General features: G+C 42.6%; 1 protein-coding gene across 1 annotated transcript in view; it reads left to right on the plus strand.

Annotated features, from left to right (window-relative positions):
• ARID2 (AT-rich interaction domain 2) overlaps positions 1 to 20,039 on the plus strand; it is an 860,005-nt gene that overhangs the window by 262,927 nt on the left and 577,039 nt on the right. The window lies entirely within an intron of this gene.

Here is a 20,039-nt window from a genome sequence, read left to right on the forward strand (position 1 = left end):
GGTGCAAGAATAATGCATTGGTGTAGGGAGAGCTAGGACTTTTGTTTTTTTTATTTAAACATTTTTGCTGCGGATCCACTGCGATTTGGCGGCCAAAATTTTAAAAAATAAGCAAATCTTTGGCTCACGGCGTGGTTGCTGTGGGACTGGACCCCACCACCCGGTCTAAGGGGGTCAGTGTATTCCTTCCCTGCCTCCTTCTGTTTTTTATTTTTTATTACTTTGTTTTTGGTCTCAAGGTGGCTGCCAGCACTTCCCAGTTGAAGTGATAGCAACTAGCCAGATCTCACCATGATATTGGACGTATCAGTGGAGGATCTGCGTCCCAAATATCTATATTTCTTTTAATATCGCGAAAACTACTGAATGGATGTACACCAAATGACAAAAAAGGGTTCTTTCTGGAACAAGAACAAGTGTTCTGCCAAATTTGGTGTAATTCTGTCTAGCGGTTTGAGGTGTGGTCGAATGGGAAATTGTACATCAAAAAACACATTTTGGGCCTCTTCTCGGCCTGGCTTGACGAATCACCCCAAAAACCTCCACACCGCAGCTGAAGTAAGTTGTGGACTAGTTTTGTAAATTTTTTGAAGATTCGCCAAGCAGCCTTAAAGTTATTAGCAAAAAAATAAATGCTTTTCCTATTGAAGATTGGTACCAACTATAACTACCTACTGGCAACTGCCAGTAGGAGAGAGAGAGAGAGAGAGAGGTGTGTGTGTGTGTGTGTGTGTGTGTGTGTGTGTGTGTGTGTGTGTGTGTGTGTGTGTGTGTGTGTGTGTGTGTGTGTGTGTGTGTGTGTGTGTGTGTGTGTGTGTGTGTGTGTGTGTGTGTGTGTGTGTGTGTGTGTGTGTGTGTGTGTGTGTGTGTGTGTGTGTGTGTGTGTGTGTGTGTGTGTGTGTGTGTGTGTGTGTGTGTGTGTGTGTGTGTGTGTGTGTGTGTGTAGATATTTATGCTCCTGCCGTCTAGTGTTGGACTCTGAAGTTTGCAACTTGTTTTTCCTTAAAGAAGTCTTCAAGTCATAAGTTATAGTGACTCCACTAGTAGTTTTCATTTCTTCCTCTTTTGAGTTGGTACCTAGTAACCTCCCATGGAAAAGCCTTGTGAAGAGGTTTGCTGGATCTGCTGGCTTTGAAAGAAGGAACAGGCCTCAGGAGAGGTGGATTTGGCGCTTGTGCAATACTAGACCTGCAAAAGGACCTACGGTTAGAAAGCGTTTGAAGCGCCCTGATGGCCCTCAGTGTATTGGTATCAATTTTCATTTTTACCAGCTTCTGCTCAACCTGCGGTGCGAAGAGGTGCTCCACACCGAAAAGCAGGTTGAGCAGAGGCTGCATTATTTCAGGCTTAAAGCCTGAAACATGCAGCCAGGCATAATGGTGGTCCAGGACACTTAAGTTGATTCTTCACACTGCTGTAAATAGGGTCTTGGCCTCCTTACGCTACTGCTCTTGGAGATGGTGAAGAAGTTCCTCCATTATACCTCAGTGTGCTCTGTTGTTCCTGGAGAGCAAGCCGACAGAACTGGCGATGCACCAGCATGTAGCTGATTGAGCAACAACACGCTTACCTAACACTTTTATCCATTGCCCTGGGCGTTGACATGCTTGCGGGCTGCTTGTTCTACCAGTAATTTTGGAGGAAAGTGTCCTCTGATGTAAGCAGGGTATGAGGGTGAGCCCTTGTCCACCCTCTGGGTGATTACCCTGGCCTTAACCAGCTCTTTTAAAACTTGAGGAGTGGTGCTCAATATTTCCTTTAGCATTGGGAGACATTTCCTGAAGCAATGGATGGGGGATAGTGTCTCCATTAGAAAATCTTCATCCCCCAATATTTTGTGCATCTCCACTTTGGTGGGTGGCTGCCCTTTGCACAACCTTGTGGTACGAGGTGGTGGCATCTGGTGGGGAGGGCTTTGCTGGTTACAGGTCGAGATCAGTGTCCTCAGTGGACATGGGTCTTACTGTTGATGGTTGAATGCTGGGGGTCAAATGGTGTCGTAAGGATCTTGGAACGAGCCTTGACGGTCTTCCTTAGGGTCGTAATGTGGGAACACTTATGGGGATTCTGACAAAGGGACACCAGGTCACAGATGCGATGTAAGGGGGAGGTGTAGAGGAAGGCAAAGAAGGGAAAGGCCAAAGAGTAAATGGTCGGCGGGGACAAGCAGGCAGGGTACTGGTGCCTCGGTCATGTCACCCTCCTTCATCTTGGCTTGTGGCTCTGGTGCTAAATCAAGTGCTTCCTCGAAAGTCAACTTCCTTTTAGGAAGCACTGGGTCATGAGACTTTGAGGGTGGTTGAGTCAGGAGCCTCCCAGATTGTTGGCGGATTATGATAAATTTCTGCTTTACTTCAAGCTCTTCCTGTTGATGTTGCAGGATAGGCTGTTCTTGATCCTCGGAAGCAGTGGATGACAGAGCCGTGAATGCTGAGTGTTTAGGCCCCAGAGGTTACTTATGACCCACTGACACTGAGATTGATTTAAGTGCCAAAGAAGGCTTTGGAGTCGCTGCCACTGAGGTGGATTTCGGTGCTGAAGGAGTCTTCGGAACTGAGGGTGGCTTGGAGGGCATTTTCAACACTGGATCCAAAGGTGATGTCGCCCCAAGAGCTATGGCTTCAAGATATGTTTTGGCACCGGCAGCTGACTGTGCGCTACATCCAAAGTGTGTTTTCAGTGCCAACTAAGGCTCTCAGGCAGTGGCAGTCTGGAGCCCTTATGCTGGGCTTCAGGGCTCAATGCCCAACCCTCTAGAGGGCATTGGTTGGGTTCCTTTCAGGGCCGGTGAGGCAGAGAAGGATGAAATGTTGTAATCATGGCAGATGTCTTCTTGGTCTGGACCTGCATTGACTAAATGTCTTCAGCATTGGATTCTGAACAGGAACTTGCCTCAAGAGAGAAGATCTGCAGTTTGTCGGCCAGAGTCCATGGCAGAGGTTCGATTTAGTTTTCCTCTTACTGCTACTCAATTGATAGTACTACGAGGCATCAGAATGGCCGGTAATGCAGTGTTTTGTTCGATCTGAAGATGAGGCAGGCGGACCAGGGAAGCCTCATTATGATCCAAAGAGAGATTGCTGTTACACATCTGTTGGTGGTCTGCCCAGGAATATTCGGCGCAACATTGAGGGCACTTTTGAAAAGGAGTCCTTTCCATCACAGGTTGGACATTTTCTGCACCAAACATGGAGTAGGCCACAGAGGGGCACCCCCATCCATCAACAGGGTCTCCACATCAACTGCTTGGGGCTACTACCATCCAGCTGGCACTCAAGTCACTACTCTTCCACATTCAAATCAATGGTCCTCCATAGAATATAATGGAATTTGTAATACAGCGGATAGGATATCCGTCATGTTTGTGATAGAGTAATCCCCTCCATCAAACTTGTAATGAGGCCCTAAATGTCAAAAGGGCCCTCATGTATTACATTGACAGGACAAAACATTTCTGGAAGGCATAGCAGCTCTTAGTCTCTTTTTCCAAACCACACAAGGGCGGTGCTCTTTCTGAAGTTAGAATAGCATGGTAGTTGGTGAAATTTATACATACCTTTTACACAAGAGCCAAAAGACTTTTGTCTGTCCCTCCCAGACCCCACTCTACCTGCAAAAAAAGAGGCTTCAATGGCTTTCTTAGAAAACATTCCCATAGTTGATATCTACAAAACAGCTACCTGATTTGCTCCACACATTCACCAAATATTACTGTATGGATGTCTTAGCACACCAGCAAGCTAACATTGGCCTGGCTGTATTCTGTACAGGTTTCCAGTCCTCAGTAACATCTTTCTGCTAGCCACACCTTAGGATAGAACTACTTTGGTGCATAGCAAAGCATACGTATCTACAACTACACGTGCCACAAACATAAAATTGTACTTTTCCTTTAAGCGTCTGTTTGTGGCGTGCAGTGCTGTAGATTCACATGTGCCCATCCTCCTTCCTGGAAGCCTTTGGTTTTTGCAGATGCCTTTCTTTTTTAATTCTTCACATGGTTCTATTTCCTTCCTCACCCGCCATGCGAAAAAAAATCTAACAATTGAGCTGATGCCCATACATTACCAGGAATAGTTAGTCTCTGTATCTCATGACTCAGACTTCTTCGAAGAAAAATAAGTTGCACATATCCGAACCCAACACTTGGTGGATGGAGTACGCACAGTTTGCGCCACAAACAAATGCTTACAGAGTAAGTAACATTCTACATATGCTACACAGTGGTGGTTGCCTCTGTGTAGTCATTAGGTCGGAGTTTCCATAGAGTGTGTTTTGAGTTGCTAATAAATGTTATGCTGTTTGATGAATCTTAATGAAAATGTCCAAAAAGTAAATTCTCTTCAGGTCTCTCCTGGAAAGATTCGGGATGAGCCGTCAAGTGGAGGCTAAGAAAAAAAGCTTGAGTCCCAAAACGTTGAGTTTCCTGTATTAGGCAGAAAGTTACAGCCTTACTAAAAAAAATGTGTGCTTTAGGCTATTTGGTGTAAATCAGTTCAGCCATTTTTGAGAATATTGTGTTTGAAGGGATGCTTGGGTAGGTCATGAAGGGGTCAACAATAGGTATATGTGGACTTTTGGTGTCTAGATATGCTTTGCCTTGCCACTTTATAAAGGACTAACCAATCCTGATTGTCTCTGCACAAGCTGAACATTATGTTGTGGCAGCAATTGCAGGACTCTGGAACATGGTCCCTGCTCTTGAAAATTAATTAAAGTATATAAGGGGGCAGGCTGAGCACACCCTGTGCGCAATTGTTATTCAGGGATGGCTGTCCCAAAATGACACCTCCAAGGACTTTCGATTGACTGGCCCCAATGTGGACAACATGTGGCAGCCTTTAAAGTTCTGTTGTTGATGGTAGCAAATGAAATGCATTTATAATGAGAAGTTTTGAGGGCCAAAAAAAGGAGCACAAATAACAGGTGATAAGAAAATGTAGTCATAATATTTGTTATGGGCTGGTTGTACGATACTAATTTTAGAAATTGTGGCATGTTCTAAAGTGATTGTAACCTGTGAAAAATGCTGCTCCTCTGCTGGTATTTGATGAATCATGTTTCAGGGAAACTGTTTTCTCTCACGATTTTCACATAGAGGCAGTATAGGATGCTCCTAAATCCAAAATCAACACATTTTCTTGAAATTTAAATTTACACCATTATCTTTATCCATGTGAGAGTAAAATCTAATATTCTGAATAAAACATACTTCCAACAAATCAACAACAGCAGCTTAACAGTTGATTCCCTTGTTCTACGGTAGCCTTCAACAGTGTTCTATCGACCAACCAGAGAACTAACCTTCTCTATTCATGACAAGTATGTGGCACACACAAAGCCATCTTAATGGATTCAGAGCTGTACAACTTGAAGCATTTCCTTTAAAATGAGGGAGTTAATTTAACATAGAAATTATGGATAGTGCTCTAGAAAGCTAAAACAAGGGCACATTTTTAGGAAGTTTCAAATGTATTCCTCATCCACGTCAATTCATTCTGACATGGAGGGTGAAGCATGTACTTTCAGCACTAGCACCAATCTATCAGCGAACTCCTTAGTGTGCTATTTCAGCTTCCCTCTGTGCTCTAATAAACATCTTGAGTGGTAACATTTGTATTTATCACACAGGCCTGGGCACACTTAAAGCCACTTTGATTGAATCAAACTTGTTAAACCTAAAGGATTTAATTGAGAAATTAACAAAATTAAGGTTTTTTCTGTCCTAGAAATTATGATTAGTGCTCTAGAAAGCTAAATTGGGGACATAAAGCTGGTAAGAACAGTGGCAGGACAATGGACTGGAGAGGGACATGAACAACAAAGGGCTGGGAGAGGAGGGTCAGTGGCAGCTAGCTGGCCACGGAGGGTAAGACGGCAGTGGCAGCACAACTAACCTTAGGGGGCAGGGGCATACCTATGGACAACAGGGGGTGGTGGGTTGGACAGCATTGAGTCAGTGGCAGCACAATGGACTTTGGAGAACGGGGGTAGGAGCCAAGGAGCACAGCCCCAGACAGATGAAGACGCAGGGGCAGCATGATGAAAAGGTAGGGCTGACGTCAGGGGCAGTGTTAGCATAATGTACAGCCGAGGGAGGGGAAAGGTAGCAGGGGCACGCACACACACACACAACAGAGTGTAGGGGGGGCAAGGGTAGAAAGATAGACAGAACAGGCGACAATGGTATTGGCAGCACAGTAGACCACAGAGGGAAGGGGCAGACGCATGCACACAGACAACGGAGTGCAGGGATTGGGCAGTGGAAGGTGTGCAAGCTGAAGAAGCAGGGCAGACGGGAACAGTGGCAGCACTACAGACTGCGGCGATAATGGAGGGAGGGACAGGTGCATGCACATGGAGAATGGAAGGCATTGGGGCAGGGGCAATAAACTATCGACCCACCTTCCACTTGAAAAGGTATGTGATATACCCTTCCCTAATCTGGTCATTGTTATTAGAATTATTGTTATTAATATGGTTATTATTATGATTATAATTATTGTGATTTTTATAATAATTATTATCTTTCTTGAAGCATCGATATATTGCTATTGAATATTAACTGGGAGTAGCATTCTTCTTATTATTATGGATGTTATGCCTAGTTTAAAGAATATTACTGCTCACTACTCTAATTCAAACATGTGAATCTATGAAATATCCAGTACTGGAGAAGAAAATTGGTTACTTACCTGTAACTCTGGTTCTCCAGTATTGGTATCTTTCATAGATTCACATGCGACCCACCCTCCTCCCTGCAGAGGTTCCCCTTAAACATAAAACTTTCTACTTCACACTCATACTAGAAAATCTGAGGGAAACAGCCTCTGTTGGGAGTGTCCTAGAGCGTGCTGATGCTTGATTGGTTGTAGCTCAAGTTTTTATTTTTTTTTATAAAAGAACATGGATAGGCTATAACAGTGTCTGTTTGGTCCATTGAGGCCTAGTGTGTTACACTTACTTCTATATCTATTTGAAGTTATCGTGAGGCTCACATCTCGACGACTGGGATGATTCAAGCATGTGAATCTATGTAAGATACCAATGATGGAGAATCACAGTTACAGGTAAGGAACCAATTTCAAACTCCCCATACCCACAGAAGGCTTGATGTGGATTTCTTAGATATTGCAACAAATGTTAGCAAATGGACACTTCTTGAACCCCAACTTTTAACTGTGCCTCCACTTGATGAATCTACACAAATACAAGGATATCAGAAGTAACCTAACCATGATGAGCTTCAGTGTGTTGAGCAAACCAGAAATTCATGGTTCAGGAGAAGGTAGAGTTCAGCATGGGGCAATGCAGCAAGCTGTGTCCAAGGAGGAATTGTCGCCGGAGAGCCACTGGATGAAGACTTGCTGAAGCCATCAACTGTGGCGGAAAAAGCTCCAAGTGGAAAAAGCTGGATTTCCAATCCGAGGAGGTCGTCGATGATGAGCTGGTTACCGTCCATCCCGGTGATTTGTACCTTTGGACTTGTACAACTTTTTGGAAGTCGAAAAACTGCAGGGGGATGAGGCTGCAGGTTGCAGCTGAAGAGGGCTCCACAAGGCCAGATACCATCTCCGAGTGGGCCCACTGAACAGGATTTGCTGCTGCGGAGAAGGACGTTGCAGGAGACACCCTGGGGTCAGACCAACCCGCGATGCACCTTGGGTAGATCAGCTGGCAGGCAGGTCCCAGTCTTCTGTTGGTTCTCCAGGGTTAGGCAGGAGTAGCACCTCTAACACAATTTCCAAGGGTCCAGGACCTGGGAGCACCAGTTGGGGGAGAGGTTTAGAACTCACTCCAGCATACGCCAAGTGGAAAGGCAGCTGGCTTCCCGTAGCCCACACAAGAGACCAGCCAACTAGCCCTGAGAGTCACTTCTGGTTGTTTTGTGTTTATCATGGTTATTAATCAGGAGGAATGTTTTTGGGTTTCAAACTCTTCTTCTGCCTCATTCAACACAAGGTGGTCCTCATCACCAAGGCAACATGATTGTCATGCATTACCTCCAGAAGTGTGGAGGCACTCGCTCACTACAGTTTTCAGTGTTAGCTCAGGGCACTTGGTGGTGGACACTGCACCACAAAGTCCATCTACTGGCAGAGTACTTGCCAGGAGTGGACATCAGCTTTGCACACCTGCTCAGTAGGATGTACCAATAAGTCCACAGGAGTGAATTCCACCCACAAATCCTACTTCTGTGCTTCCATGTGTTGGAGATTTCCCAATGTTGTCCTGTTCACCACTGCAGAAAACGTGAAATGCCCAAGCTTCTTTTCCGGGTTCCCACACCCCTCAGGCCATGGGCAGTGCACTATGTATATACTGGTCAGAGATATTTGCCTACACTCTCTTGCCTTTCCTGCTCCTTCCATTCCTGGTTTGGAGGCCATGGCAAACATCCCACACTTTCACCCTCCTGGATCCCATATGGGCCCGACAGCCCATAGTTCACAACCTTTCTCAGTCTCTCCTTTGTGCCCCATGAGAGACTGCCCAACCAACTAGAACGTCTCACCTAGAACCTGGGCACAGTCAGGCACCCAATACTCCATGCAGCTCAAACTCAAGATTTGGCTCCTGAAGTGGGTTTCCTCATTTTGCTGCCTTAGTGTATGACTATGCTCAAGGAGGCTTGCGGGCCTGCTATGCGGCCAGATGGAAAAGATTTGTTCACTATTGTCTCCCTAAACACACTGATCCAATCAATCTAGCAGTCCAAGTCTGCTACCTGCTTCATTTACTATCATCAAACTTCACCTACACATCTACCCCACATCTGCATTGGTTGCCTACCTTCAAGGGGAGAACACATTTTACAGCGGTGTGTAATTTAATAAAATATCTGCTTGTCCATGGGACAGGTTGCTTCATAATTCTACTTGTCCCTTTGGTGCCATGTAGCTCGGTGACCAATTATGGCAGCAGTCTCATATACGAGCTCTGATAATAGCCTTTCTGATTAAGCCAGGGCTGATACTGTAGTGGGGCTTGAATACTAGCAGCTTCCTTATTTTGCCACCTTTCTGCAGATCTACATACTGGGGCTGGAGGTAGCAGTAAGCTATTGTTCCAGGGTTGGAATGCACTTTTGAGTCTGTGCAAAGATACGAACTTGCAGGTTTTAAGTGTTTTCCACAGCTCTTCTCTAATCTTTTTCCATACTGAGAAAGGCTGGAAATTTACTCCTGACAAGTATGGGAAGTAAAACATCTTCCATGGTTGGGGGAAAAAGTGGTTAAAGGGAAAGTGAACGCTCAACAGATTTTCCCATGAGCAAATCTACACCTGCATATTTGCTCTTTCTAAAATACAGTTCACGGATATTTTCTAGGAGTACGATTTCCTGGTCTACTTCTGTAAACACTTGTGAATTCATGAAACACGAACTAAAGCAAAGAAGTATACCATGGGGGCACCTTTGTGACTTTCTTTAAGAACTGGCACCCTAATTAGCCTTTCATTAACCAAGACCTTTTGTTTTATTAAAATTCTATCTCTATCTCTACAACTGTCGGCTGGCTTCACTGTCACTGATCCTGCTTGCAGAACCCACTCCTACTCAGCTCCTGGATACTCTCACGGGGACAAGTTCTGCGCTCGACAGCTCTGTGTTACATTACATCACAGTGAGTGCAATCTGGTCTTTCACAAGGAGCATATCGGCACACAAAGAAGTTTTGTTCAGTGTCGGGGACTACTGTGGCAATGTGTGCTTTTTGAGACCAAAAAATACTTTTTGCCAATATTTGTTACAATGGTGAGGGCCCAGCAGCTCACACAAGAGTAGAGTTTTACAAAGGCCTTGCCAAAACGAGACATGCATTGACAAAACCAAACGAATGACAAATGTTGGACCTATTGGCTTTGTTTATATTCATGTTTTCCATATTCTTGTGGAAACTGGTTACACTGACCACTATGCATATTTTCTGGAAATACTAGCATGGATCAACACATTTTACTAAATGATGCTTCAAATAAATGGTACCTAAAATTTCACGTTAGTTTAGCAAAATGTTTTTTTCCCCTAGTTGCATTGCAAACATTTTATTATGAAAGCAAAAGATCATCAGTCTTGCTTTCAAGCTTCTGCATATATTAGCATTTAATCCAAGAACATTCTGGGAGCATTATGCCACCTCATTTTTACACTTTGAAAACATGTACACTTTTTTACTGGAACCACTGTCAGGAGTACAGTCGGAGCTTACATCATTTATATAGAAATCTCACCCTAATAATAAAGGCTTTGTATTAATGAACCATATATACAAATTCAAACAGCTTTATCATATGGACACAAATGTTACCTCAACTGCAGACAATTCCTTTCCCTGCTCTTTATTGTGATACTGTAAACTGCCAACCAAAGGGTTTGTGCTGCAGTGGGTTGGGTTTCTTGTCCCAAAGGCAAAATACGCCTGAAACCTTGTTGTCCTTGACCCCAAAATGTCCTGTACATTGGGCTGTAGGAATTCCACACCCCTGACTTCACTGTTCAGGGTCCTTCCAATCAAGGTCTTCATGGAAGAACTTACACAGGTCTTTCCACCTAGGTTACCCCCGCTCCTGTATGGCACATTAGCATTGTTCTCACATGACTCATGGGCCACCTTTCTAACCCCTTCGTTAATGCCCACTGCAGTTTCTCTCTTGGAAGGTGTCCTGCCTAGTGCCATAACCTCTCTCAGGCAAATCAGTGAGGTTCAAGCTCTCATTCTAGAGGAACCCTTTTATCAAATACACAATTATAGAATTGTTCTTAGGAGAAATCTACAATTCCTCCCAGAGGTAATATCTTCCCTCCAAGTTAATAAAACCATCGACTCCTGGTGTTTTTCCCCACATCCATATTCTATAGCAGAAAGGGCACTTCACACACTAGATGTTAAGAGGGCGGTCGTCTTACATTGACAGGACAAAACCCATCTGCAAAACGGAGCAGCCTTTGGTCTCTTTCTCAAAACCACACAAAGGCAATGCTCTCTTCAAAGCAGGCATAGCCCGTGGTTGGAGAAAAACATTCAAACTTGTTATGCTCAAGCCAAGAGGCAATTTCATGCCCCACATAGATCCACTATACCCCCAAATGACTTTGAGTAACAACTGACATGTGGAAGACAGCTACTTGCTCTACCCCACACACTTTCACCAAGCATTACTGTATGGATGTCTTAGCTCGCCAACAAGCTGACATTGCTCAGGGTGTTCTTCGTACACTTTTTCAGTCCTCTGCAACATCCTCTGGCTTGCCACTGCTTGGGGGAGAACTGCTTTACAGTCTGTGCAGAACATGTGTATCTACATATGCCACAAACTGGAAATGTTACCCTGTAAGCATATGTTCGTGGCACGTAGTGCTGAAGATTCACATGCGTCTGTCTTCTCCCTGGAAGCCTCAAGTTGTTGCTGATGTCTTTCCTTACTACTCTCAACATGGTCATCTTCTGTTTCTCTCGGTTTCTTTTCATCATCACCAACCACACAGGAAAAAAAGCAATCTAATAGTGCAGTGGATTTTCATGCACATTACCAATATTAGGAGTTACTATACCTTCGGACTCGAAAGACTTCTTAGTAGAAAAATCAAGTTGCACATGTCAGAGTCTAGCACTATATGGCAGGAGTCTGCAGAGCACATGAATCTGCAGCACTACATGCCACAAACAGATGCTTACAGGCTTAAGTAACATTTTCCTTACTTTAAATGAACAGAGGTGCTAGTCTGTTCCAGGAAATTAAGTGGACAGCTATTTCAGTCACAAGTGCCTCCCTACATGTATTTGTGATGTCTGGGTGGGCAGTGAAAGAGTCGAAATATGATTAAGCCTTCTCGTTCTTAAAAGATCCATCTGTCAGAGTAGATATGGGCTCATATAAATATAAATGATATATTCATTGAGGGAAGTTATACAGTGTATTGCACCAGTCATGGTCACAGTGATACCTGCTTAGATCAAAGTATCCAAAGTGATGGAATGGGCAAACAATGCCACTAAAGAAACACCACTATGGGTGGGCACCACCCTGCAGGTAGTGACACAGCTGAATCGATATAGGGCATGGAATGTTAGAGGTATCTGACAAATGGATGACACTGGATCTAGTGGGGTGAAACTTCTCTCCAGCTTGTAGGAGGATTTGGACCTATCCAAAAAAATGCAAATGGTATTTGCAAATAAAAATGCATTGGACATCCGTAGGCCATAGTGGTCTTACATTCATGGCCAGGAGGCTTAGCTATTAATGGAAAAACGTTGAGAGGGGGCAGTCACTGTAATATGCAAGGCCATTATAAAACAATTTACCATTTAAACTATTTGATTGGACCTAAGGGCAGAATTATCCACAGACCTGGGGCTGATCAAGGCAGTAGAGTGGGATGAGCATGAAAACACCTGGAAATGCATCTTTTCAACCCATTTTCAGCCAAAAAAATAAATACCTAGGGGTGGACCATCCCAGGTCGGGGGGGATGAGATAGTCAGGGTCCCAGTGTGTTCCCTTCAATTGTGTTCCTCTGTGTGCGGCAATCAGACATACATAAAATCACTATGCAAGCAAGTGCTGTTCATAAGCTACCAAATGTGAAAATAAGTGTTTTTGATTCACATTGCCATCTCCAGGCCTAGTTCACAAAGGTAAACTTACACGTTTGTTTAAGTTTATACTTTTTCAGTATTTACAAAACTGCATTTACATAATAAGTTTGAGTGCAGAGACTCTGCAGTTGGGAGTACTCCCACATAAAAAGATAAGTCTGCCAATACCTCATGCACAAAGAATTAAAAACATGGCAGTACCCAGTTGATGTGAAGTGGGTGAGCGAAAGACATACAGTATACTGAACTGCACAATGTGGATCCAAAAAACCTTTGCCGATCTCAGTTTCTACGTTTTACCAAATAGTGACTTATTGCAAATATTTTATTTCACTGAGTCTCATTTTTACGCTCTGTTGCTTGCAAGACATTTTGTTTATTCACTTACTGGGGTCATACAGCCTGTTCATTGCCTTCCATTGGTTGGCTTCATTATCTCTCTTGTTTCCGTGCTTTTCTTTGGTCAGCATGTGTAGGCTTCACTTTCTCTCTCTGTGTTTGTCCCTCTTCTGATGCATGACCAAATACTGCTTCCTTTTCCAGGTTTCTTCCACTGTTCATGCTTTCGGAGCTACTTTTTCTTTTAGTTGAAGCACTCCGTAAGAGAGTATGTGATTGCAAGCCATGTCCCTCATGTACTTCAATCTCCGTTCCTGCTCCGTATTGTTTTGCTTTCCATATGGCTGCTTGCCTCACCGCAGCCTTCTGTGGTGTTGCTTTACCTCTGTGCTGTTGCTTACCCAATCCCAACCTCCTGTTTCTGTTGTTGCTTGCCACCTCCAACTCCCCTCCGTCTTGTTGCTTGCCCCTCTAACTTCATTCCATCTCTTTGCTTGCCCACTGTGGTGTTGTGTACATGACGAGTGGTTTGAGGAACGGACTCACTTGTCATGTAGTTGGAACCGCAGCACACGAGACGCGACACACGGAGAAAAAGGACAGTGGTTGGAGAACAAGTCGGGTGGCTGAGGCGTTGTTGAACTGTAATAAAGACGCATTTACTTTAACTCATTTTGCGTCTTTCTCAGCGTGTTAATTACCCTTTTACACTGCCGACGAGGTGGAGGAACGACGCCTCAACATCGTGGAGCGGCGCTTGAAACGGGAGGAGAGCGGAAAGGAAGAATCTTGAGGATTTTGTTCGGAAAGTCTGGCAGCCGCTAGTAACACGCATGCAGTTTCTTTCTGGAGGCTGTGTGTTTTATTTCACTATTTGGTACTGAGACACAGTTAACAAGCACTCTGGTGAGCAGGAAGTAAAAAGGAGATTCTCTCTTAAAGGGGCAGAGACATTGTGATTGAATGTCATTGTTGCAGGAAGCTTAAAGGCATTTATCATCTTAAAGGGGCAGTCTCTTTGGATTAGTTTAACAGAAATGCATGCAGCTTAAAGAAGCGAGTGTATTTTGGTGAACTATTGAATTAAAGTGTCAGCTAGACTCTTTTAGTAGTTAGCAAAGATAAAGCAGTGTTTCATCAACATAGAAGTTGAAACTTTGAAGATCATATTGGAAATTATTAAAAACAAAAAAAAGTTCTTGACTTTGATGTTTGACCCTCTTCCGACTCTGACTGTACAATTTATTTATTTGAAGAACACATAACGGGCACAATTTAAATTCTTGCCTGTCAAGGAGTACACAGTGATAGGCACACCTTTTGTGGTTCATTTATCTTGCCTGTCTGGGAGTACATGGTGACAGGCACACCTTTTATTATTATTAATTGTTTTTGTTTAGGAAAAAAGGAGAAAGGGAAAAGTTAGATGGAGTATGATAACAGATGGTATTGTCACATGCAGCTTGTGGTGTAGAGAACAGTTTTTAATGTTTTCTTTTTTTTTCTCTCTCTCTGTCATTACACTTCCTAGTTAGAGTGAGGTGTATAAGTTCAATTAGAAGGGTTAACATTGTTGTGTGAGGTTGTTCACCATGCAGAATGTCACCCGGCCCCCTTTTTTCTTAACTAGTCCTGGGGAGCCTGTTTATCCTTGGACCAAATGGAAAAAGATGTTCATTCATTATGTGAGAGTGTGTGGGCCAACTCTTAGTGCAGAGAGGAAACAGGCATTACTTATGCAGTGTCTTGGTGGGGAAGGTCAGGAAGCTTGAGAACATTTACCAGATACGAATAGTGAGGAAATGAGGAATTTGAATGAATTTGAAGTTTGTATGTTGAAATTGGACAAGCACTATTTGCCAAGGAAAAGCACAATTATGAAACAGTATTAGTTTGGGAAGAGACAGCAAGGTAAAGATGAGACGGTGGAGGAGTACATTACAAGTTTGAGGAAGTTAGCGGCTTCATGTAAATTTGATGCCTTAGTTGATGAAAGAATCTGTGACCAGTTTGTGTTGAAATGTAGTAGTGATAAGATTAGAGAAGAATTATGGCTGAAGGATGAACCGCCTCTAGAAGAAGTTATCTGTGTGGCAAAAAAGAGTTGAACATGTGATGAAATTTGTTATGGAGTTGAGTGCAAATAAGACAATTCTAGCTGGTGAATCTGGGAAAAATGAAGAGGTAGTATGTGAGGTGAGGAGTAAGGAGTTGGTGACCAAAAAGAAAAGAGTGGAGTGTTTTAGATGTGGTAAGAGTCGTCACAAAGCGAATGCCAGTATTTATCTAGCCCTAAAAGTAATCTGCAATGGATGTGGAAAGAGTGGTCACTTCTATAAATGTTGTTGTAGTAAAAAGAAAAGGAAAACAGTGCTGAAGGTCAGGTGAGAGAAGTTAAGGAGGTTTCACAGGAGATTGTTTTCCAAATTGGAACACAATCAGTGAGATGCGAGCATCCTAGTGAATTTATTAGTCTTGAAGGAACTAGGGTATTAATGTATTTGGATTCATGTTCACATTTGGCGATTATTTCTCAAGAATGTTTTGACACTTTAGGCATAAAACATAAGGAATTGAAGCGGACGGATGTGTGTCCTGGAGGATATGGTGGACAACCTATTAAAATGTTGGGATTCTTTGAAGGACATATTGAGTTTAAAGGGAGACATATTATAGGGAAGATTATGTCTCAAATAAAGGTAACAATTTGCTAGTTTGGACACATCAAAAGTTATTAGGTGTAGTGCGTAATCCTAATCTTCATCCACAAATTCAAGTTTAGGAGGTTCGTGACAATAAGTGTATATTTGTGGAAAAGTTTCCAGACTTGTTTTCAGACAGTTTAGGATGTCTCAAGGAGTATAAGCATAGGATTAGATTAAAGAAGGATGCTGTGCCAATTGTGTCAAAAGTGAGGAGAATTCTGTTAGCATTACAGGAACCAGTTATAGCGGAACTGAAGAAATTAGAGGGTTTAGGAGTGATTGAGGAGGTGGAAGCTACGGAATGGTTGGCACCCATTGTGGTAGCCAAGAAAAGTAATGGAGAGATTAGGCTGTGTGTGGATCTAAGAGCTTTAAATAAAGAATTGGTGTTAGTCAAATTTCCTCTCCCTAACATAGAGGAAATTGTGTATGTGATTGGAGGGGCAAAGTATTTTTCAACTTTGGACTTGGCTTCAGCATACCATCAAGTAGAATTGGAGGAAAGTTCACAGGAATTGACAGCATTTATAACGCCTTTTGGTGCTTATAAATTTAAAAGGATGCCATTTGGTCTTGTTTCAGCAGCTTAGGTGTTTCAAAGGGTGATGAATAAAATTCTGAAGGATGTAAAAGGAGGGAAATGTTATCAAGATGATGTGTTAATTTGGGGGAATACCGCAGAAGATCATCTAGAACGAGTAAACACAGTTTTGGAATGCCTGAGCAAAGCGGGTCTCACTCTTAAGAAGACTAAATGTTGGTTTATTTTGGGAGAAGTGAAATATTTGGGCCATTTAATTTCAGGAGATGGAGTAAGACCAAAGTTGAAATTGTTGAATACTATTAGTAGGTTGGTCTCCCCACAGACAAAGGAGGAAGTTAGTTCATTTCTAGTTATTGTTGAGTATTATGGTAGATATGTAAGAAATTTGGCGGTAAAGATGGTCAATATGAGAGGTTTGTTAAAAAAAAAAAAGAGTTCAAGTGGGATGTAGGTTGTGAAGAAGAATCTCAAAACATAAAAGTGGAGTTAGAAAAGGCTCCGAGTCTCCAAGCATTCAAACCAGGGAGACGGACAAATGTAGTCACAGATGTGAGTGTAAAAGGATTGGGTGCAGTGCTCATGCAAGATGATAAAGATGAGAGAATGTTAATTACCTGTGCATCAAAAAGTTTGAGTGAGGCAGATAAAAAACTGTTCTGTAATTGAGAGACCTTGACCATATATTGGGCTCTTAAAAAAAAATTTGACATTTTGTATGGGGATTAGAGTTTGAAGTTCTAACCGATCATAAGCCACTAGTGGAAGTTTTCAGTTGCAAAGGATTAAACTGCATGTCCGCCAGAATAAGAAGGTGGCTAATTGGATTACAAGAGTTTAAGTTTGAGGTGGCTTATTTACCTGGAGCATTGAATGTGAGTGCTGATTGTCATTCAAGATGGGTTGATGCTACTGGACCTGGAGAAGAAAGTGATCGGGAATGTGTACTTGAAGGGGATGTCTGTGTAATTGAAGGTAATGTAGAGGAAATTACCTGTGGTGCGATAGCTGAGCAGGAGTGGTTGGATGTGTTGAAAGAAGATACTGAATTGTGTATGATAATTGAAGCTTTGAGAAATGGGAATTTCAAGAATCTGGAGAAAGTTTGGAGTTTGATTAAGCAGGAATTAGCAATGGATAAGTTGATGTTGTTTAGAGGAACAAGGCTAATTCCACCTTCCAAACTAAGGAAGTGAATCATAGATCAAGCTCATGATGGTCCTCTAGGGATTGTGGAGACCAAATAAAATTTGAGAGCAAATGTTTGGTGGCCTGGCATGGACTTGGAGGGTGAAAGAGTGGTTCAAGAGTGTATTTAGTGCTCAGCTAGTGATAAGATTTTGAAAACTCGTAATGTACCCATGGTTTGCAGAAGATTGCCGAACAAACCGTGGGATGATGTAGCTGTTGATATAGTTGGTCCTTTGCAAAATGAACACTCAACACACTATCTTATTGTCTTGTTGGATTTGTATTCAAGGTGGGTTGAAGTAAAAAATCTGTGTGACATTTCTTCTAACTGTGTGATATTATTCTTTGAAGAAATATTTAGGAAAGAAGGTTTTCCTACATCAATATTGTCGTATAATGGACCACAATTCTGTTCAAAAGAATTTGAGAAATATCTGGAAAGTTGTGGCGTTGTTCACAAAAAAAAGTCTGTTAATCATCCTGAAACAAATGGTGCTGTAGAGAGATTCAATAGATATATCAAAGAAGGCATTCAACTTGCAAGAGTGAATGGGTTAGATTGGAGAAAACAGTTAATGAGGAGGATTTCAGCATATCATTTCACACCACATGCGACTACTGGCAAATCTCCGTTTGAACTTTTCAGAAGAAGAATACCCAATACCAGGTTGTGTCCTGGATGGATGGATTGGAATAAGAACACATTTAATTTGTTTGAAACAAGGTGGAGGGAAGGGGAGGAAAAATTATTACTCAAGAGAAAAGAAGACTATGATATGAGAAAAAAAGTTTGTGAGAAGATAATTGATGTAGGAGATGAGGTAAAAATTAAGGCTCCTATTGGTTGTGCTGAATGGTCAAAATATACTAGACCCATAAAGGTCGTCAAGTTGTTCAAGAATGCAGTTAAAACTTCAGATGGGAGAATTTGGAACCTGAACAGATTGGTTCCTGTCAATGAGTCTCTGAGGGAGAAGTTTGTTCCCGCAGGAGAAGCGGAAAACTCTGAGTCAAAACTGACTTTAAATAACTTCAATGATCAGAGACTAAGTATACCTCATGAGGAAAGGAAAAGCAAAAGAAGAAGAAGAATTCTTCAACATTTTAAGGATTACATTTTAAATTGACTGTTATGTTCTTTTCATGATTTTAATGTCTTTATTTCCTTATGCTGTTAACATAACTGAAGAGTTAGTTTTGAATTTGTGTTCACATTAAATATTGAGGGGAGATGTGTGGTGTTGTGTGCATGATGAGTGGTTTGAGGAATGTACTCACTTGTCATGTAGTTGGAACGCAGCATGTGAGACGCGATGCGCAGAGAAAAAGGACAGCGGTTGGAGAACAAGTAGGGTGGCTGCGGCGTTGTTGAACCGGAATAAAGACGCATTTACTTTAACTCATTTTGTGTCTTTCTCAGCGTGTTAATTACCTTTTTACACCCGCCCGCTGTCCTGCTCTGTCCGTTGCTTGGTCCGCGCTAATCCTCCCCATGTTGTTGTTTGGCCCTCCCATCCTGTGTTGTTGCTTGCGTTTTCCTGCCCTCCCCCTGCCCTGACTCATTGATTCCCCCCCCCCCCCACATTATCGCTTGAACCCTCCCACACTACAGCCCCATCCTAAGCTGTTGCTTGCCACATCCCACTCCATTCTGCGTTGTCTCTTGCCTGCTCCCACACTACTCTCTTCCTTGAAAAAAACAAACATTGGCAAAGCCAATGTGTCTTGCCTACACATCCCATTGGCTTTTTCCAGGTGTTTAACCAAAATGTTGCTCTATGTTTATCAAGAATATAGAAAACATGCAGAGTGCAGAATCCATCTGACTTGCCTCTTGATTTATTGTCAGAGCACGAGGCCTGAATGTGCCTAAGTTCATTTTAAAAACTATGACTTGTAATACATGTCTTTCAGTTCAGTAATGTATATAATCTGATGTATTAAGGTGATAAGTTCAAGAGGGTTAAATAAAAACACATTTTAAATTTTGAGAAGGTTTTATCATATTTCTGTGTGATATTTGTTGCATGATCTACATGACAAATATTTTCAAGGCTTTGTGTCTGCACAATCTTTTAAAAGAAAGTAAAACCATTAATTTAACTCTACATCCTATTTGCATGTACACCTCTTATCTGATTCCGTACCTTACTCCTGAAATTGAGCCACTGTAAGCAGCAGGATAAGGCATTTTTAGGTTTGGTGTTTAATTGAAGAAGGGTGCTTGGAGGCCAGCCTTGGACACTATCAAACATCCACCATTTCCTTTCTCTAAGCTTTGCCCCCATCACTAGATATTTAGCCCCTCAGACTTCATTCCTAGTAGATGGTGGGTGAGTGAAAGCAGACTTAAGAAAACACACCCCAGGTTAATTGTGAATGAAGCTGTGTGAGCCACCTTCTCCATCTCTCAGCCTCCCTCCTTGCATTTGTCACCTTTGCGCTGATTGCACAGCTGGCTCCCTTTGCAGGGCATGAAATATCTGACACCTTAGCTGGGTTCCTTTACCTTCTATGATATGCTTCCATCCACCAACAGATACAACTGTCACGCGTGTGTCCTTTTAAAAAGAAGTGGATCTATCAAACAAAGGCCTTTCCTAGGTTCTGGTGTAGCCTGCGCTTGAGGAGCGGTTCTGGGCATTTTGGATAAGCAATCTA

The sequence above is a fragment of the Pleurodeles waltl genome, chromosome 4_1 (genome assembly GCF_031143425.1).
Source record: "Pleurodeles waltl isolate 20211129_DDA chromosome 4_1, aPleWal1.hap1.20221129, whole genome shotgun sequence".
NCBI classification, from domain to species: Eukaryota; Metazoa; Chordata; class Amphibia; order Caudata; family Salamandridae; genus Pleurodeles; species Pleurodeles waltl.